This window comes from Balaenoptera acutorostrata, chromosome 20, assembly GCF_949987535.1.
Source record: "Balaenoptera acutorostrata chromosome 20, mBalAcu1.1, whole genome shotgun sequence".
NCBI lineage: Eukaryota > Metazoa > Chordata > Mammalia > Artiodactyla > Balaenopteridae > Balaenoptera > Balaenoptera acutorostrata.
The window spans coordinates 61,085,336-61,104,176 of NC_080083.1; the positions used below are offsets into that span (position 1 = coordinate 61,085,336).

The window sequence follows — 18,841 nt, forward strand, 5'->3', positions numbered from 1 at the left end:
CTTGGTAGGTACACAGAGGAGCTGCGTCTTTGCAGGTGAATCCCTGATCCCATCTCAAGCGCTCCATTCAGGTGTGAAAAAAACTATTCTGACCACGTGCTCCCTAAATAGAGTGGCACCAAGTTAATATCCACGCAGTTTAGGACAATAAAGCATGGCGAATGGACAACCTGGGAAGAAAATAGAGCCCTGATGAGCAATTACTAAGTTATTTGCATTAGAAAGAGTTCTATGTCTTGGAAAAAGCCCACCCTGCATGAGAATCAAAGAGTCCTCTGTAAAGCAGAAAAACATCAGGAATTAGCTTCTTCTATCTCTTCTCTGTTCTCTACATTTTCTATTAAATCCTTCTCCTTTCCCAGAATAAGTCGCAGGTAATGAATGGGTAAGTAGTTCAGTCTTAGAACTAGAGTTGCGTGTGATTTGGGGGAGAAGGGTAAACCCTATAAAAAGCCTTCCCAGGTGAGGTACTGCTAGGTCATGCCACTTCTTTAGCCCAGGTGTCACTGCCTGGCCTCAGTTCTTACACCAGCACCCTATACTCCAGCCACACTGAACTTCTCACATTTTCCCAAACATGTTCGGTTCTTTGTAGATCAGGCAGACATTCCTTTTCTCTTCAAGCTGAAACACAAGTATTACCTCCACTGTAAAGCTTCCCTCAATTTCCCAGCAAAGTTGATTTTTCTGCCCATGTCCTTTTTGGATAGGCTTTGTCTTTCCCATTGGCAAGGAACTCATGGAGTTATCTTTATATACCCTAGTGCCCAGTGGAATGAGTATTGTGCACATACTCAGAAGAACAGAGATGCCATTGTTCAAGTCGTGAAACCAAAGTGTAAAAGATGACAACATTCTGTCTCCTGAGTGGCAATGTGGTTACTGAATGCTATTATTTTGATGCCAAAAATAACCAGGCCCACGATATAGTTATCATGGTATTACTTTGTGCATAATTAATACAGTCACTTTTTTCCCACACAAGATTCCACGCACAACTGGAGAAACAGTGTCCCTCCTTTATGCCAGCAAAGAACAGGAATGAGGTGACACAAACGTTCAGGAAAAGCACACACAAAATATTCTGCCTACAGTAATATAAGGCATGGAAACACGGCCCTGACTCCTGCTGTGAACATAAATCACAGTATATTTTACTTCTGTTAGGTTTTGTTTGGGTCTGCTCGTTTATGATTTTGCTTCGTTCAGTTTTGTTTCTCTGAATGTTTCTTTAGCTTTTAAACTCCTGGTGTAAATGGCGTAATCTTATCTCCAACTCAATACTGTTATCTGGTACAGCTAAATAAAAATTTAGTCTGAAGGAAATGAAACCGCCTTCCATTCTCACAAAGCCTAAATTTAAATATGTGTAACTCATAAGTCTTAATTTGCTCAAATTAGCCACACTACTTTCTCCTTGAGTGTTCTCTAACCACCCACAAGTTGACTCAATTCTGACCTGAACCAAAGGAGCAAGCTTCTGGATGTGACAATCCTGGCACACAGCTCGCAGCCTCTAAGACTCTGGCACCTTCTCTAATTTTAGTTGCAAGTCCAGGGAAGGATTTTATTATGCCATCTATAAATAGAACTCAATAGTACATGACAAGAACACTAAAAGGTCAGTTAATAACCTCATAGTTCATCAGGATGGCTGGGTGCGTCTTTCAGGTAAGTGCAGGTTGGTGAGTCTCATTAAGCTCTTGTTCAGCAGACTCAAGGCAGTGGCTTCCACATAGAAGAACCCTGAATCAGAGATCTACTAGAATTTTTGTGGTCCAGCCCTTATGCCAGGTGCCTTGTTTCTTGAGGCTACTTTGGCTTATTTTTCCAAAGTAGAGACAGAATGTCCTGAATGACTATTGTTCGGGACGGTCTCACATGAGATAAGTACATAGTTGTGAGAAGACTGCCAAGTCTGTGGGTGAGTAGCTATTTGGGTGGGGTGGAGGCGGGCAGAGCCCCTTAACTAATCAAGTACTAACCTAACCCATGTATTTAACCTCACAAAAATCCTCCTTTAACAGTGCTTCTCAAAACTGTCCATTAAAAAAATCTGAAAAAAACAAAAGAGAAATGAGTATATTACCGTTATCCCTACCCAAAATCCTAGGAGATCTGAGAATATGACACATCGGACTGAGCCCAAGCTCAAAATATTCCAGTCTTATGATTTTTCTTTAAAATATATACTGCATTACAAAAATAATTACTTAACCTGCTTATCACTTAAATGATTTAGTTCGTCTATTCTCCATCCAAACCGTTGAGTTAAATTCATGCTTCAAAAAGATACACCATGTTTACCTTGTGGCCTCTCAAAGCTCCTGGCATGTTGCTACTACTGTGAACATAGTCATTGGGGGGCAGGCCTCATACATATGAAAAATATACTACACATACTCAGCCATAAAAAAGAAAGAAATCATGCCATTCGCAGCGACATGGATGGACCTAGAGATTATCATACTAAGTGAAGTAACTCAGACAGAGAAAGACAAATACCATATGATATCACTTATATGTGGAATCTAATTTTAAAAATGACATAAATGAACTTATTTACAAAACAGAAACAGACTTATAGATATAGAAAACAGATTTATGGTTACCAAAGGGGAAATGTAGGGGGGAGGGATAAATCAGGAGCCTGGGATTAACATACACACACTACTATACATAACATAGATAACCAACAAGGACCCCCTGTATAGCATAGGGAACTCTACTCAATATACTGTGACCATCTATATGAGAAAAGAATCTGAAAAAGAATGAATATATGTATATGTATGACTGAATAACTTTGCTGCACACCTGAAACTAACACAACGTTGTAAATCAACTATACGCCAATAAAATTTTAAAAAAAAGAAAATATATAAACTATACAAAAATCTAGGAGAGAATATATAGTAGCTGAAATATATGGTATAGATAGTGAAGTTAAGAGACAAAGCCATTAGAAGGCTGGACTGTGGTGTCTTTTTCTTTGCCTGAATTAAAAGAAATCATTTTCTCTTTGTCCAGGTTGCCTTATTAAAAAATTGTAGCACTGAAAATGCTGTATTAAATTACTGGATGCGTCTATACAAAAATGATGGTATTTTTAGGTATCTCCATCTTATGGAATCTTAAATGTATATAATGAGTAAAATATAGTTAATTTCTTTTACAGAAACTGAAGCTTCAAGCTTAGAATGTCTAATAATGGTAGGGCAAAATACAATCGTTGTGAAGATACCCTGTGTTCCTGGGATGGGTTATTTTATGTATCAGTTTGGCCAGGCCATGGTGCCCAGTTGTTTGGTCAAATGCCATTCTGGATATTGTTGTGAAGATGTTTGTTAGATGTGATGAACATTTATGATCTGTAGACTTTAAGTAAAGTATTGATAGATGACCCTCCATAGTGAGGGTGGGCCTCATCCAACAGGTGAAGGGATTAGGAGCAAAGACTGAGGTTTCCCAAAGAAGCTAGAAGAAGCAGTTCTGCCTCAAGGCTGCAACATACCTGAGTTTCCTGCCTGCTGGCCTACTCTGCAAATTTTGCAAATTTTGGACGCAAGACTGCAATATTAACTCTTAATTTCCAGATTGCCAGCCTACCCTACAGATTTCAGACTTGCCAGCCCTCACAAACATATGACCCATTCCTTATATTAAATCTCTTTCTACCTCTCCTTCTCTCTCTATATATGTATCCTATTGGTTCTATTTCTCTGGATAACCCTGATACAGTTACCAATAAACAATTGGTAAAGAAAACAATAATTCTAAGGGAACTGTCAGAGTAAGCTTCTGGCAACAAAAAATCTCACAAAAGGGTTCATAGTAAAAACAATATTTCAGTGCCTAAAAGTTCTGAATTCCAAAAGCATACCCAGGACAAGAGCAACATGCCACAAATTTGTCTATCAATCACCTTATTGCTTTCGTGAAAAAAAGTTCAATTCGTTGGTGTGCTCATCATATCTCATGTTATCATGGTACTAGGTCATTGAATTGCCCTTAATTGTTTGCAGATCTGCCTTTTTCTGCCAGACCGAGGGCAAGGACCAGGTCTTTGTTATCTTGGTACCAGACCCAATAAATGATTATTGATTGCATTGGAACATGGTTCTAATTTAAAACGGAGTATAATGAAAAATGAAAATTCATTGTGATGAAATATGTTTTTGTCATGTGTGCTGGAACATACTTTTTTCTTTAAGTACAGAAAGAATAACTGAGTGCTTCTTTTTGAGTTAAAAGAATAAATCTTATGGAACATAATCTAAAGCCATGCAACCGTTTGAAGTCTTTAAAACTATACTCATATTTTACATAAAATCAGAACTTGAGGTGATACTTCTGGACATTGTTAAGGTAAAAATCACCTTCTTTATGTGGAACTGTTGGGTAAATCTATTTTGGGGCTGTTTCTTAGATGATTGACTTTTTTCAGTTTTCCTGTGCATCTGTGGACAGTTTCAGGCCTACTTTTGAAAGAGAGTGAATGTGGAGCCAATGTAACTAGAAAACTTTTTAAAAGTAGAAGCCTCTTTAAAATGCTATACACATTGTGCATCTGAATCCTTGATTTTAGAGTAGAAAACCCTGGAGGGACAGGAAGGGAGAAAAATCGATCCCATCTTTTTCACTGAAGAGCAGCTATAAGAAAAAATAAAGTCATCCACCGCTTATGTTTAAATAACTACAAAGTCCAGGGTACGTATGGCCTAAAAATGATGAGAGAAAGAATTCTCCTCCAAGTCCGCTGAGGCTGGCCAGCTAAGAGGGCAGGATGCAAGTGTCCCTGCACAGGGATCCCCCAGTACAATCATTACAGGGTGTAGACAAGCCGTTTTTTTCCCTGAAGCTGAGCTCTTGGGCCTAGAAACTGTAACCGAAAACAACCGATCTGAGTTTATTTCCACATTCATCGATGCTACATACTGAATGCTTGTATCCTCCCCAAATTCATCTGTTGAAATCCTAACCCCGCAATGTGATGGATTTAGGAGGTGGGGCCTTTGGAAGGTGATTAGGTCATGAGGGTGGAGCCCTCAGAGATCCCAGAGAGCTCTCTCGCCTCTTCTGCCATATGAGGACACAGTGAGAAGACAGCCCTGTATGAACCAGGAAGTGGGTCTCACCGGATACCAAATGTTCCAGCACCTCGATCTTAGACTTCCAGCCTCCAGGACTGTGAGAAATAAATGTTTGTGTTTAAACCACCCAGTCTGTAGTATTTTTGCATAGCAGCCCTGATAGACTAAGACCATACGCATCTCAGAAGGACCGTTTGTTTCGAGTCCTTACTCCCACGGTTTCCAACAAAGTGACCATTTGAAGATGCTAAGACCCGGCGGGTGACTTTTCGGTCATTACTTGCTAAAATCTGAGAGGGGGTACATCCTAATCAGAAGAGAGGCATTTGGAGAAAGCCTTCTAATGGTGTTTACCACCCAAGAAATCTACATTTGCTTTGTCTGCTGGCAACAGCTGGCATGAGTTTCTGTGTTGATGAGATTGCTGTGTTCCTTACAAGTCTCATTTGGTGAGTAGCAGGTCATTACCTCAGCACAGCCTTGGTGTTCAGATACCTTTTTATTTTTCCATCTGTCAAGATGGAGGAGCCAGGTCTTCATTTACCCTCATTTCCCACTTCTGTCTTTTGTTTATCACCATCACCTGCCTGCCATACACAATATTTTTCCTCTCTTAACTATTCAAATCTATACCTACCCTGGTTTTTTCCAACATCTCAAAAAAACATCTCAGACGTATTTAGCTTGCAGAATCCTCTCCATCTTGGAAAAAAATCCTGGCACAAAGATGACCTCATCCACTACTACTCTTCCCTCTGTAACTTGCTTCAGCCACACTGGGCTCCTTGTGGTTTCTCGAATATGCCCAGCACGTCAGAGCTCTGCACTGGCTGTTCTGTTCCAAGGTATCCGCCTTGCCCAATTCCTCACCACCTCCAGGACTTGGACCAAATTTCACCTACTTAGTGAAGCTCTCTCTGACCATCCTATTTAAACATGTAAACCTGTGTCAAGTGGCTTTGGCGACGGTCCCCAGTGATCCTTGCCTCCTGGGGTTCATACTTTTGTGAAATTCCCTCTCCTTGAGGGCTGGCTGGAACAAGTGACTCATTTCTAATCAACAGAATATGGCCAAACTGAGGCGACGTCATGTCCAAGATCAGGCTAGAGAAAGACTCTGCCCTCTGTCTTGCCTGTTTGCTCACTGGAGCTAATGGAAACCAGCTGCCATGTTGGGCGCTGTTTTATGGACAGGCCCAAGTGGCAAGGAACTGAAGGAGGTCTCTAGCCAACAACTAGTAGAGACTGAGCCCCCCATCCAACTGCCCCAGAGGAGCCAAATCCTGCCAAGTACCATGTGATTAAGCTTGGAAGAGAATCCTCCCCCGGGCGAGGCTTGAGATGCCTGCGGTCCCACTGGACTCTGTGTCTGCAGCCTGACAGACCAGTGATCCAGAGGACCCAGATAAGCCTGGCTTCCCGACCAACACAAACTCGGAGATAACAGATGTTTGTTGTTCTAAAATAACTCATACAATATTCTCACTCCTCCCCCTCCCACACCTAATTTCTTCCCCTATTATTTTCCTCCATAAAGACTTATCACCTTTGACGTGCAATTTATTTTACTTATTGATAGTCTCCGTCAACATCTAACTAAAATACAAGATTCATGAAGGCAGGGACTTTTGTCTTTTTCTTTTCATCAATATATTTTGATGTCTAATTAGTGCCTGGCACACAGCAGTCAATCAATAAATATGTTAAATAGATGAAGTGTTGTATCACTCAGTGACAAGTTATCTGTTTTTCCTCCTTCACTAATGTTAACTTCCTAAGGAAAATGGTTTCAATGCAATAAATCATCTCCCACTGAACCCTCCTTCTTTAGGACTTTTTTATATTTAATAAATATTTGTTGAGAGGATCATCAGTGAATAAATTAGAAAAAAGTGGATTTTTTCGCTAAGTGCAATAACAATCAAATCAGGGAAATGACCAAGTGACCCATTAACTCCATGTTAGTGTCTTATAGAGGTCAAGGGCTTGAGACTATGGTGGCAGGGGAAAAAAAAAAAGAATCCGAATTCTAGAGTTTCTTTTTTCACAGACAAAATGTAGGTCATTGCCTTCTTAAGAACATTAACTTAGTTCTTTCCCATTATTCAAAACAATGGTACTAGCAGGAAAAACAAAGAGCAAAATGTCCTCCATTCTGGAAGAACTGCTTTTATCAGTGTGACATAAATGCCTAGGAAAGAAGAGCAGTGTCAGTCATCACCTTATAAAAAGAATCAGGGTAGCTTCTTCAGGGTTAAGTTTTCCGCTACCGTAGAGGGATGGAGCCGTGATGATAGGTATCCCATCGGTTTGTTGAAGCCGATTATCTGTGGAGAAAACATCACTCGTCGGTTCAAGAGAGAGGGTCTTGGTCACCCGTCTGTGTTCTCAGCCACGTCCTCGGACAAAGATCATATGTGTGAGACCTTCTGGGGACATTTCCCTTTTGCTGTTTGTATCAAGCCTAATAACTCTTAGTATCATAATGTTAGAAAAGGTAGGATATCATCTGGTAACGAGAAGCACATGCACTGTGGAATTCACACAAGACTGAGTTTGAAGCTTAGACCTGAAGCAGTTACGTTGACTTTCCCAGATAACACAGCCAGAAAGTGGAAAACCTAATCTTCATCTATAAAATGAATATAATAGCTCCTTTCAAACTTGTAGTGAAGACCCAATGAATATTGTATTTAATCATCCAGAACATAGTAAGCACATAAATGCTTACTTCCCCAAGCTACCATAGAAATATTTATAGTCTATGTGATGCCTGAAATAATGACATTTTCCATCCACTGTTCCTAAAGTTAGATTTGAGGCCACTTTTCCTAGAACAAGGAAGTAACTGAAGGATAAATTCACAGGGGACAAAAGCTAAACAGTTTGTTAAATGATGGGTTTTACGAATTCAAAAAAGAAATGATTCAACCAAATCCTTGGGTGGTCTTGGTTATAAATATTTATTCTAAATACCCTTTATATATCTGTTGTTTTTCCAAAAACTCTACCTTATGCTATTTTCTTACTTTCAACTCATTTATATCCAAGTCTTGACGTGGACTCACCATTCACATGCACAATGGAAAAAACAGATTTTTCAGTGTCCTTTAAAACTCTTGTTCTTTTGCAAATAAAAATGCACTTATTTAGGAAAATGCATTAGAATAGCATCGTGAGTGTCCCTTCCACTTCAGTCTTTTCTTCCAGTTTCAAATGTTGTCATGGTCTTGTTTTGCATGGGATTAATGCCTCGATTTTATCACAGTGCTCATGTTCTAAAAATAAACTTAAGCAGGAATTACGTCTATCAGTTACTCTGGTCCTCTCACTGTCTGTGTCTGTCTCTGTTTCTCTCTCTCTCTCCCTCTTTCTCTCTCTCTGCTGATTTGAATTGAATTGAACTCTGGACCCTGTTCACCTTTAAGCTTATTTTTGGCTTAAGTTCAGGAACTCTTAAATGGCATTCCACAAAATAGCTGTGGCTTAGGCATTTCAAGTCACTCTGTTGGTTAAAATCTGACTTACAGAGTGGTTGGTCTACCGTTTCCAAAGTAAAGTGGCAAAGGTACATTAATATATTGTTTTCTTCTTAAGAGAGTGGTTGGTCTACAGTTTCCAAAGTAAAGTGGCAAAGGTACATTAATATATTGCTTTCTTCTTAAGGGTCTGTCTCTTGTAGCTGTAAGGGTAGTGTTTAGCACAAATACTCCAGTCTTATTTCCCTAATGACCTTTCAGTTCCTATGACTGTATAAGAGTATAATGCAAATGACCAAAATCCATCAGCTTTATAAGAAAAGTTCGTGTTTACCACCTATATCCAGCAACAAGGGAGACAATTTGATTTTATATGCTAAAGAATTCATGGTGTCCAGAGAGCAAGAATTGATATATCTATAATTTTCTGAATAGATACTCAAAGACAAAAGTTCTAAGATTTTAATGGACAAGAAAAAAGCCTTAGAGAAATTACAATGAACACAACAGGAGAAAATTCTCTACTTCGAATCTATGTTAAAATAAGTCTATATATGTCCCTCCCAATCTCCCAATTCATCCCACAGATACACTAATATGTATAAAGTAGATAACTCGTAAGAACCTGCTGCATAAAAATAAATAAAATTAAATAAATAAATAAGTCCAGAAAAATGGATGTTTTTATTTTCTCTCATATAACTATATATAATTCTTAGAAAAAATTAACCTATTTTTCTTGAAGTTTTTTTAGGGGATGCTTAAACACACATTCCAAAGCTTGAAGCCATATATTCATAAATGTATGCATATCTACAGATGCCATGATTTGCTTTTGATAGAAGTTATAGAATACTCCATCTGGTATTAAATATGGGATAGAAGGAAGTCACTTTTAGACACCTACATCTACAGTGGCACATAAGCTCTCTTCAGTCAACTCTCTCAAGACCAATTTGAAACTGTTTTTGACCAAAGTTTCAAAAGAACTCAAGGAAAATGACACACAGACTCCTACTTAAAGCCCTTGCATAGGAAATTACATTCTCTTAACTGCATTTAATTCAACACTAATATTTACATTGCTGGATACAAAGCATTGCTGCTTCCTAATCAAAGAGGCCAGCGTGAGCAAAACATAGGCTGGATGACTTTGAATAATGACAATAATAGAGCAATGCTTACCTGGGTTCACTGTCTCCACAGAGGATCTACGAGCTGGGTGCTCACGGCTGGGCAATGGTAAAAATGTTCTTTAGTTAATAATACAGGAAGGAAAAGCTCCAGACACCAAGAACCTGGGTTAACCATTGACACTGGTTGGTTCCTACAGCTCCACCCTGGGAATCTACCTAGGCAGCCCTTGGCATCTTATAAAGCAGGCAATAGCCGGTCAGCTGAGCACCTCTGTACCACAGGAGAAAGGACGGGGAGAAGGTCACCCAAGCACACCCTGACTCACTTTTCACTCGGGCTGGGATACAAAGGAGGAAGATTTCCTGGGCCAGGAATATGTTCAACTATGCCTGTAAGTGACTCAAATATTTACCAACAGGGTTATTGGGAGCTAAGTTTTCAGACTTGGTCTGAGCGATGCAAAGAAGCTCTTTTCACCAGAGTTCTTTGTGTACACCTTAGCAGGTCAGGGTTGAGATGGGATGCCAATGAAAACTGAGACAAGACAACCAGAAAGAGCTAAGCAGCCACTCATCCCTTTATTCAACATGCCTTTAATGATCATTTACCCCATGCAGCGCAGTTCCAAAGAACCGGCATCCACAGTTGAATACACCTTGGTAAACAGAAGACAGAGTTGGAGGCTAAAGGTTTGCCCCACACGCACCAACCTCAAGAATCAGAGTTTAAGACAGAGATGATGAATAAACCACAGGCTGTTGTCCGGATCCAGAACGTACAATCTGACAGTTCCTCTGCCCCAGCAATTAGTCCTCAGGGGTGAAACAAAATGTTGAGGTGCTCATGGGGTCAAGCTGGCTGACCAGGAGTCACAAAACTGATTAATAAGTGAAGAGGTGGTAGAGTCTAGAGTAAGTTCCCAAACATGTGTAAAGCAGCCACAAGAAACTAAAGAAATAACCACCCAAGCTCTTCAGAACCTGGGGCAGCTGTATCCAGGAGATTGCAAAAGGAGTTTTGTGCTGGCAGAGGAATTAGCATTTTTTTTTTACTCCAAAGAGCATTGGTAGCACGGGGATCTGGGAGGGCCCATCTCATTTGGTTCACCCTCCAAATTTAAGGGGCCATGTCTAGGTTCCGACGATAGTTGCTGTTTGGGGGTTGTTTGGTTTTGTTTGCATTTTTAAAAGCATGAACTCTTTATTTTTTTTAACATCTTTATTGGAGTATAATTGCTTTACAACGTTGTGTTAGTTTCTGCTTTATAACAAAATGTATCAGCTACACGTATACATACATCCCCATATCCCCTCCCTCTTGCAGCTCCCTCCCACCCTCCCTATCCCACCACTCTAGGGGGTCACAAAGCACCGAGCTGATCTCTCTGTGCTATGCAGCTGTAAAAGCATGAACTCCTGAGGAAGCAGTAGTGGATTTCAATGTTGGTGCTGTCACTTACTGGCTTTGTGACACTGGGAGCTGCTTAATCTCTCTGTATCCCAGTTTCCTCATCTGTAAAATGGGAATAATAATCATAACAACAACAGCTCCCATTCAGGCTGATACTCAGTGTTTCAAACCTGTTAGCTATCAATCAGGTTTTGACATTCTCATAGGAGCATGTGATTTGCAACCTGTTACACAGTAACCAGTAGAAGAGTTTGAACCCTCCAAGGGACGTATCTTTTAAATCACCCATAAATGTCAGGGAAGCAGTGGACCCAGAGGTCAACTTTTCTGCCAAGAAATCTGAAGACTGGAGAAATGTCTACATTTCCATACAGATCAAGGCCACTTTCATGGTGGTGTATGCATAATAAGGCCTACGTGATTGCTTAGTGAGTATTATCAGTTACTCTGCTCTGTTCCCGGCTTTTGGAAAGCTAAGGTTCCCTTATCAGTGGTCCATCTGAAAGGACTTACACATAACTCTCTCTCCTCTGCAAGGACAATCTCAGGGAAGGTGGCTTTGTTTAGGTGAGTGTTCGGACTGATAGGAGAAGATGAGGCCGCTAAACACGGAATAAAAAAGACGAAAGAGAGGAGCAGGATAGGAGAAAAGATGGGGAAACTGGACGGCATCCCAAGTCCGAGTCAGATCATCACTGCGCGCCTCATTCCTTTGTTTGAAGTAAATTCCCAGAACACCAGACACACCCATACTCACATGTAAGCAGAAAAACACTTTCTAAAGCCAAATAAAATGATTCTCTGGATTGGCTTTTCTGTTGCATCCTATGCTTCCTAAATCTACCTTAACTGAAAATTTAATGTATTGAAGTTCAGCTTTGGGGAGCCGCGATCCCCCCAAAACACAGAGAGAAACTGAGGTAAATTGAAGGGGCCTGTTTTGTTTTAAGATTTGTCAAATGACAAGATGAGGAAAGAATCCATGACTTGAATATAAGAAGTTGGATACATGATCTCTTTTTCAATCATCTGTACTTTACTGCTGTCTGGTGATTTTAGTACTGGTCTAAAAAGAAGATAGACTCTAAAAAGAAGATAAACTATACCAATTCTATATACTATACAAAATTCTAGAGTCTAGAATTGAGGTATTACTATTCTAGATCTGTCATGGACAAAATGTTTTGTTTGTTTGGCCTTACTCCTGTTTTTGTAAGACCTGGGAACTAAGAATAGTTTTTACATTTTTAAATGGTGGGGGGAAAATGAGAAGAGGAATGATATTTTGTGATATGAAATTTATATGAAATTCAAACTTCAGTACCCATAAACAGTTTTATTAGAACACAGCCCCACTCTTTCATTCGTTTACATCTTGTCCATGGCTGCATTCACCCTACAACAGTAGAATTTGATGACCCTCAGAGCCTCAACAGACACCATGTGGCCCTCAAAATCGCCAATATTTAGTATCTGGCCCTTTACAGAGAAATGCTTGCAAATCCCTGAGTTAGCTAAACTATGCAATTCCCTCTTCTCCAAAGACACTGATCCTCTTTTCTGATTAATGAATAACACAGGGTTAACTCCAAGCCAACTGAATTTCTACAATTTAGAATCCTATCTTTTGTACATCCAACTCAGCAGTTGTGCTCCTTGGTATTTACCCCAAAGAGTTAAAAATCTACACAAAAACCTGTACACATATATTTATAGCAGTTTTACTCACAATTGTCAATACTTAGAAGGAACCAAGACATCCTTCAGTAGGTGAATAAACAGTGGTACATCCAGACAATGGAATATTAAGCAGTGCTAAAAGGAAACAAACTATCAAGCCATGAAAATACATGGAGAAACCTTAAATGCCTGTTACTAAGTGAAAGAAAGCGATCTGAAAAGCCTACATAATGTGTGATTCCAACTATATGACATTCTGAAAAAGCGAAAATTATGGAGGTAGTAAAAAGATCAGGGGTTGGTGAGGGGTAGAGGAGGGGAGAGATGAATAGGCAGAGCACAGAGGGTTTTCAGAGCAGTGAAAACACCCTGTATGATATTACAGTGATGGATATATATCATCATACAATTGTCTGAATCCACAGAATGTACAACACCAAGAGTGAACCCTAAAGTATACTATGGTGATTCCTTGGGTAGTTATGATATGTCAATGGAAGTTCATCCTTAGTAAAAACAAACAAACAAAAATGTACCTTTCTGGTGAGTGATGTTGGTAGTGGTAGAGGCTAAGCCTATGTAGCAGGAGAGGGTATATGGGAAATCTCTCTGCCTCCCCTCGATGTGACTGTAAACCTAAAACTGCTCTAAAAAATAGTCTTGAAAACAATTCTATCTTTCCTTCAAGGTTCCTTTTACTAACTCCTTCCTTGCCTACTATAAATATCAATTCACAGTTTATTTAAAAAATAATCTTTAAAAAGAATAAACTTTTTAAAGGCACTATCCCTTCCAATCTATATGTTGTGGTTTTTTGGTTGCATGTGTCTTTTCCTTCACCAAATTTTAAATTCTAGCGGGTAAGGATTGACTGGATCTTATCCATCGCTGAATCCAACAAAGTGTCTAGCACAAAACAGTAACACAATAGATACTAAGGAATTAATGCTTTTTTTAAGTAAGTAAGCATACCATATTTGGAGACCAGAGACATTGACTGACTGACTGATTTTACTCTCCTTGACCCTTTTCTTCAGTTCACTGTCTCAACCAGCTTCCCTACAATCCCTTGTCCATTTCCACCTCTCCGAAGGCCCGAGACTCTTTTGCTGCCCTTATGCTCCACCCAACATCCTAATCGCTGGACTGTGCCTGAGTTTTCTTCTCTCTTTATCATCCCATCTCTCACAATTTTCCTTCCTGGTGTCTCATTTCCACTTGAAGGACTGTGTTTTACCATGTTCCAAGCCCTTCAGAATATACACAATAAGAGGCAAAGGGAAAAAAAAGTTAACTTGACTTTGCTTCCTCAAGGAGAAATCCAGTTCAGCATTGTTATAAGCAGATGCACACTATTCCAGCAAAAGATTTAAATACAAATGATGCAATTTACTGTATCATTCAAAAGAGCTTGATACACTGAATGAATCACGCTAACAGGTTAAGAGCTGCGTTACCCTTCCCAGAGGAGGGAAAAAATTGAGAGAATACCTTCAAGAATCTCTCTTGGATATTCAAGTTACGTATGTTTATTGTAGATACTATGAATAAAAGTGCAAAGGAGACAATAAAATTAATCACCAGCCTCAATTTCCTTTGGAAGTTATTTCCAGTCTTTTTTCCTTTTGGTTTAAGAAAAAAATTGAGATTCAATTATATTCACAATTTTGAATCTTGCTTTTTAACCTTTGTCAAGGAGCTCTTGTTTTAATGCAAAAGAATGCATTCGTAGCCATGGAATTTCCGACATCCAGGAGAAGCAGTTGAAGCAGATCTTTCGGAGCATGTGCTGGCTTCCTTGTACTCCCCAGTCATGCCCGCATTTACTGGTAGGATTTACTCTTGAGTTGTGGGCATTAACTGAAACTGTGCCCTGAGAGAGCTCTGTAAACTGTCCAGCATGCCATGTGAAGGTGTGCCCAAACACAGCGTAAATCCTATTTCTCTGGACGAAGTGCTTATACACTGAAAAGCGGTCACTCTCCTCAAGGAAGCCTTATGGGAATGGGAATTGCATCAAAGGTGGTTGATCGGATTTCAAAGGACGCCCTTATTTTAGACTATTTTTCTTTTATGAACTCTTTCTCTGCCTCTCCAAGGGAAGCCGGTGAGACAATTACCTGAATAACACAAACCCCTAACTAACTTCATTATCACGTGGATTATTTCATTAAGAAACATGTGAGGGAGATTCATTTACCTACATAATGTCCTCAGTTCGTCTTCAGTGTTCATATGGCAGCAAAACCCTCCCTCCCCTCCTTATGCCCCTCTTGTACACTTTCAAACTGCAGGGATGGATTGTAAAAAGGAAGGTCCTCGTTACTTCCTTCTCTTCCAAGACATTTTTTTTTCTAATGCTTTCCTCCCCCCAGCTCCCCAATAAGAATTAAAAGTGGTATTTCTTTTGACAGCTGGTAACTAATCCCACCTTAGCAGGAAAGAGAACAGGAAGCCAGCAAAGGAATTTTCCATTCCTATGTCTCTTTCAATTTTTTTCCACATCAGGTACTTTTCAAAATCTAGACATTTCCCGTGAGTCTGTCTATCTTCTTGTTTTGTCTACTAGAGTCACATGTTCTTAACTTCTGTGCCGGCTACGGAGAAGCCTGACGGAGCTGAGGTTTGTCTTCGGAGGGGGTAGAACTTGAGAACCTTTGAATCTCCAGAGGGAATAAAACTGAAATGCGATGCCTTTGCTTATACAAACAGGATTTTTCCTGTTGTAAAGTTCACACAGCTAGTCCCACAAACCACAAATCAAAGTGCCTCATGTTGTAAAGAGAACTACAAAAGACTTTTTTTAAAAATAAATTTTATTTATTTATTTATTTATTTATTTATTTTTGGCTGCCTTGGGTCTTCGTTGCTGCGCGCGGGCTTTCTCTAGCTGCGGCGAGCGGGGTCTACTCTTCGTTGTGGTGTGCGGGCTTCTCATTGCGGTGGCTTCTCTTGTTGCGGAGCACAGGCTCTAGGCACACGGGCTTCAGTAGTTGTGGCATGCGGGCTCAGTAGCTGTGGCACGCGGGCTCAGTAGTTGTGGCTCGCGGGCTCTAGAGCACAGGCTCAGTAGTTGTGGCGCACGGGCTTAGTTGCTCCACGGCATGTGGGATCTTCCCGGACCAGGGCTCGAACCTATGTCCCCTGCATTGGCAGGCGGATTCTTAACCACTGCACCACCAGGGAAGCCCTACAACTGACTCTTAAAATAAGTTTCTGCTCACCCATCTTTTACCTGCCAGACTGCCTTCCTTGATTCCTTCCTTCCTTTCTCCTCCTCCCTCCTTCCTTTCCTCTGTTTCCTCCTTTTTTAAAAAAAAATACTAGTGGATTCTGTGTATTCTGCTATGTTCCAAGTTTTCCAGAGAGTATATGATAAGAAGTGGGGGAAAAAGGAAAGAATAATCAACTTGAATTTGTTTCCTCAAGGAACATCCATTTGAGCCTTTTCATAACCTAAGGCACAATATTTCAATAAATGATTTTTTTAAATGGTGAAATTATAATTTCCTAAAGGTGGCGATTTATACAAAATGGGAATGAAATGCATCTATGTCAGTGGGTGTCATTTCAAATGAAATAATTTAATGAAGATGATGTCTACTGCAGCCTGTTTGATTCTGTATAACTAAAAGCATTGCTCTAAAACTGAAGATGACTTTTTTTTCTTAAATTTTCCAACTGTATATTTTTACCGTGACAATAATCATTAGAATCTAAATAAAAGTAACAAGAAACACTTATTGAGTGGATATTAGTCGCGCGTACCCTTTTAGACACTTTTCATGTATTGTGTCATTTATTTTTCTCATTTAACCAATGGGGAAACTGAGGTAGACACAGGCATCTCATGTTACCTGCTCAAGGCCTCACATCTCACAAATGAAGACCCCAGGAGATGAACCCAGGCAGTCTGGCTACAGAACCAGAGCTGTGAACCACTTGTTTTTGCCTAAGTATTGGCCGAGCAAATCTTTCCTTGGTCTAACAAATATTGATTAGATACCAATAAGTTGCCCCAGTCAAAATTTCATCAGCCCCCAAAGGAAAGCAAAACCATTTCAAATTATGACAACTACAGAGCAATGTTTGCATCTCTAGTTCCAAATAATATCAGCTAATGAGAGAGCTTGATACAACTAAATCATAATGAAAATCTCAAAATCTGAAGTTTAGATTATGTCTCTTTTTTGACAGATTTAAAGCTCAATGTAAAGCAAATATATCAGGTAAATTTATTTCTTGGTGTAATTTTCTGTGGGACTATTTAGTATGTGTTGAAGGTGTTTGCTCAACTCAGAAGGATGCCCATTTTTTAGAACCCTCACGACCCTGCCTCACATACTCAAAGCTCCATGGGGTCCCTGTCTGAGTTCTAGACTTTCCCATGGATCTGATGTGAAGACCACCACCGTCTTCTTCCAAGTCATTTTAGACCCTGACTGCATTTCATTCCTGTTTCACATTATACATCTTATTCCTGTTACAAACTCCTCTGCCTATTTTATTTATTTACTTGTTTAAATAAACTCAAGTTCCTAGGACTTTCGGATCACTCACCCAGCAAAAAATGAACACCACTAAATTACAGCAATTCTGAATTTTTTCACTTAATCTTATATCTGTTATACAGTAAAGAAGATATATAATTAGAAGTTTTATATTTTTCTAGAAGAGACAGAAAAGCAGGGAAGGATGGAGAGTAAGAGAGGGGAGGAAAAAGGATTAGGCAGAAGGGAAGGAGGAAAGGATCCTCATCTTTTATAAAATTTAGTCATATATGTATATATTTTTGGAATTTGATTTAACACACATTGAGCACCTATATATTCCAGGAGATGTGCTAAACACTACAGTTAAAAACTTGAATAAGATATGGTCCCCTGCCTACTATCAGGGAATTATTAGTGTAGTAGTAGGACAATACAGTAAGTATATTTTTAAAAGAACTGCTGAATTTTAGGTGATGCAAATGCTTAAAAAAGCACAAACCAATTGTTATGGAAGCAAAGTAAAGATAAACCCATCCACTGGTGGAGATCAGCAAAAGTTGCATGCAAGTGGTGATTTCACAATGAACCAATGAACTTTCAAGAGGTAGAGAAGGTTATGAATGTATTGCGAACCTAAATGAAAGCATGCAAAAAGTCAGAAGAGAGAAACTACTGGGGAGACAGGAATGTTGCAGGTGGACTGCGGTTTGGGGGCACCTGTTAAGAAAGCAAAGACTGAGAAAAGGGATCGGGACCAGGTCCTAGAAGAACTTCATCATCAGATGAGGACATTGTGGCTCGCGGGCTCTAGAACGCAGGCTCAGTAGCTGTGGCACACGGACTTTGTTGCTCCGCAGCATGTGGGATCTTCCCAGGCCAGGGCTCGAACCCGTGGTCCCTGCATTGGCAGGTGGATTCTTAACCACTGTACCACCAGGGAAGCCCCTATTCTGCTGTTTAAAGACAAACTACACCTCGAAGTTTTTTTCTGCAATAAATCGACTAACTATATTTATAATGCCCAGTTGTTTCAATACTTTATAAACCACAATCCAGCTTAGAAAGCAACATACTTCACATTTCTACTATCTGCTTTGATTTATACATAAGGGCAAAGAGCGAAGAAGCCAAAATTTAGCGGAACTGTGTAGACAAACCTCAGCATACAATTATTCTAAGAAATTTATTTTGCATTAATGATTTCTCTTATCCTGATCTATGCATTTCAAAAAGATTGCTAAGTACCAGTACATTCTCTCTCTCTCATACACACACACGCACACACACTACCAAACAGCTGAATATTTAATACTGTGTAAACAAGATACCTGGATGATAGATTGTTTATTTCTAATAAAGATATTTGAACGATTATATCTAATGGGTTATATATATCTCATCGCAATCCTTAACCCACTACCATTTTTTCTTTTTTAAAAATAAACAGTATGATGAATTAGATGTGCAAAAAGTTCAGTCTAAGTGTGATATTGTGATTTATAGTAAGACCTCTTCCTGGCCCAGAGCTCCTAAAACCCTTGGAATTTCC

The 18,841-nt window shown here is 39.6% G+C and overlaps 1 protein-coding gene across 11 annotated transcripts in view; it reads right to left on the reverse strand.

Moving 5' to 3' along the window:
* The window catches only part of KCNJ16 (potassium inwardly rectifying channel subfamily J member 16), a 358,272-nt gene that overhangs the window by 45,005 nt on the left and 294,426 nt on the right, over positions 1 to 18,841 (reverse strand). For 5 of the 11 annotated variants that reach the window (XM_007185584.2, XM_007185583.2, XM_057536931.1 and 2 more), the window contains exons 1-2: positions 9,758 to 9,845; positions 7,315 to 7,420 (exon numbers count right to left, since the gene is read on the reverse strand). The exons of 3 other annotated variants lie outside the window; for them this stretch is intronic. The gene's annotated coding sequence lies outside the window, so the exon portion shown is untranslated. Of the gene's footprint in view, positions 1 to 7,314; positions 7,421 to 9,757; positions 9,846 to 18,841 lie in introns of those variants that run through there. 3 more of the 11 variants (XM_057536933.1, XM_057536932.1, XM_007185588.2) reach the window with 2 other exon arrangements.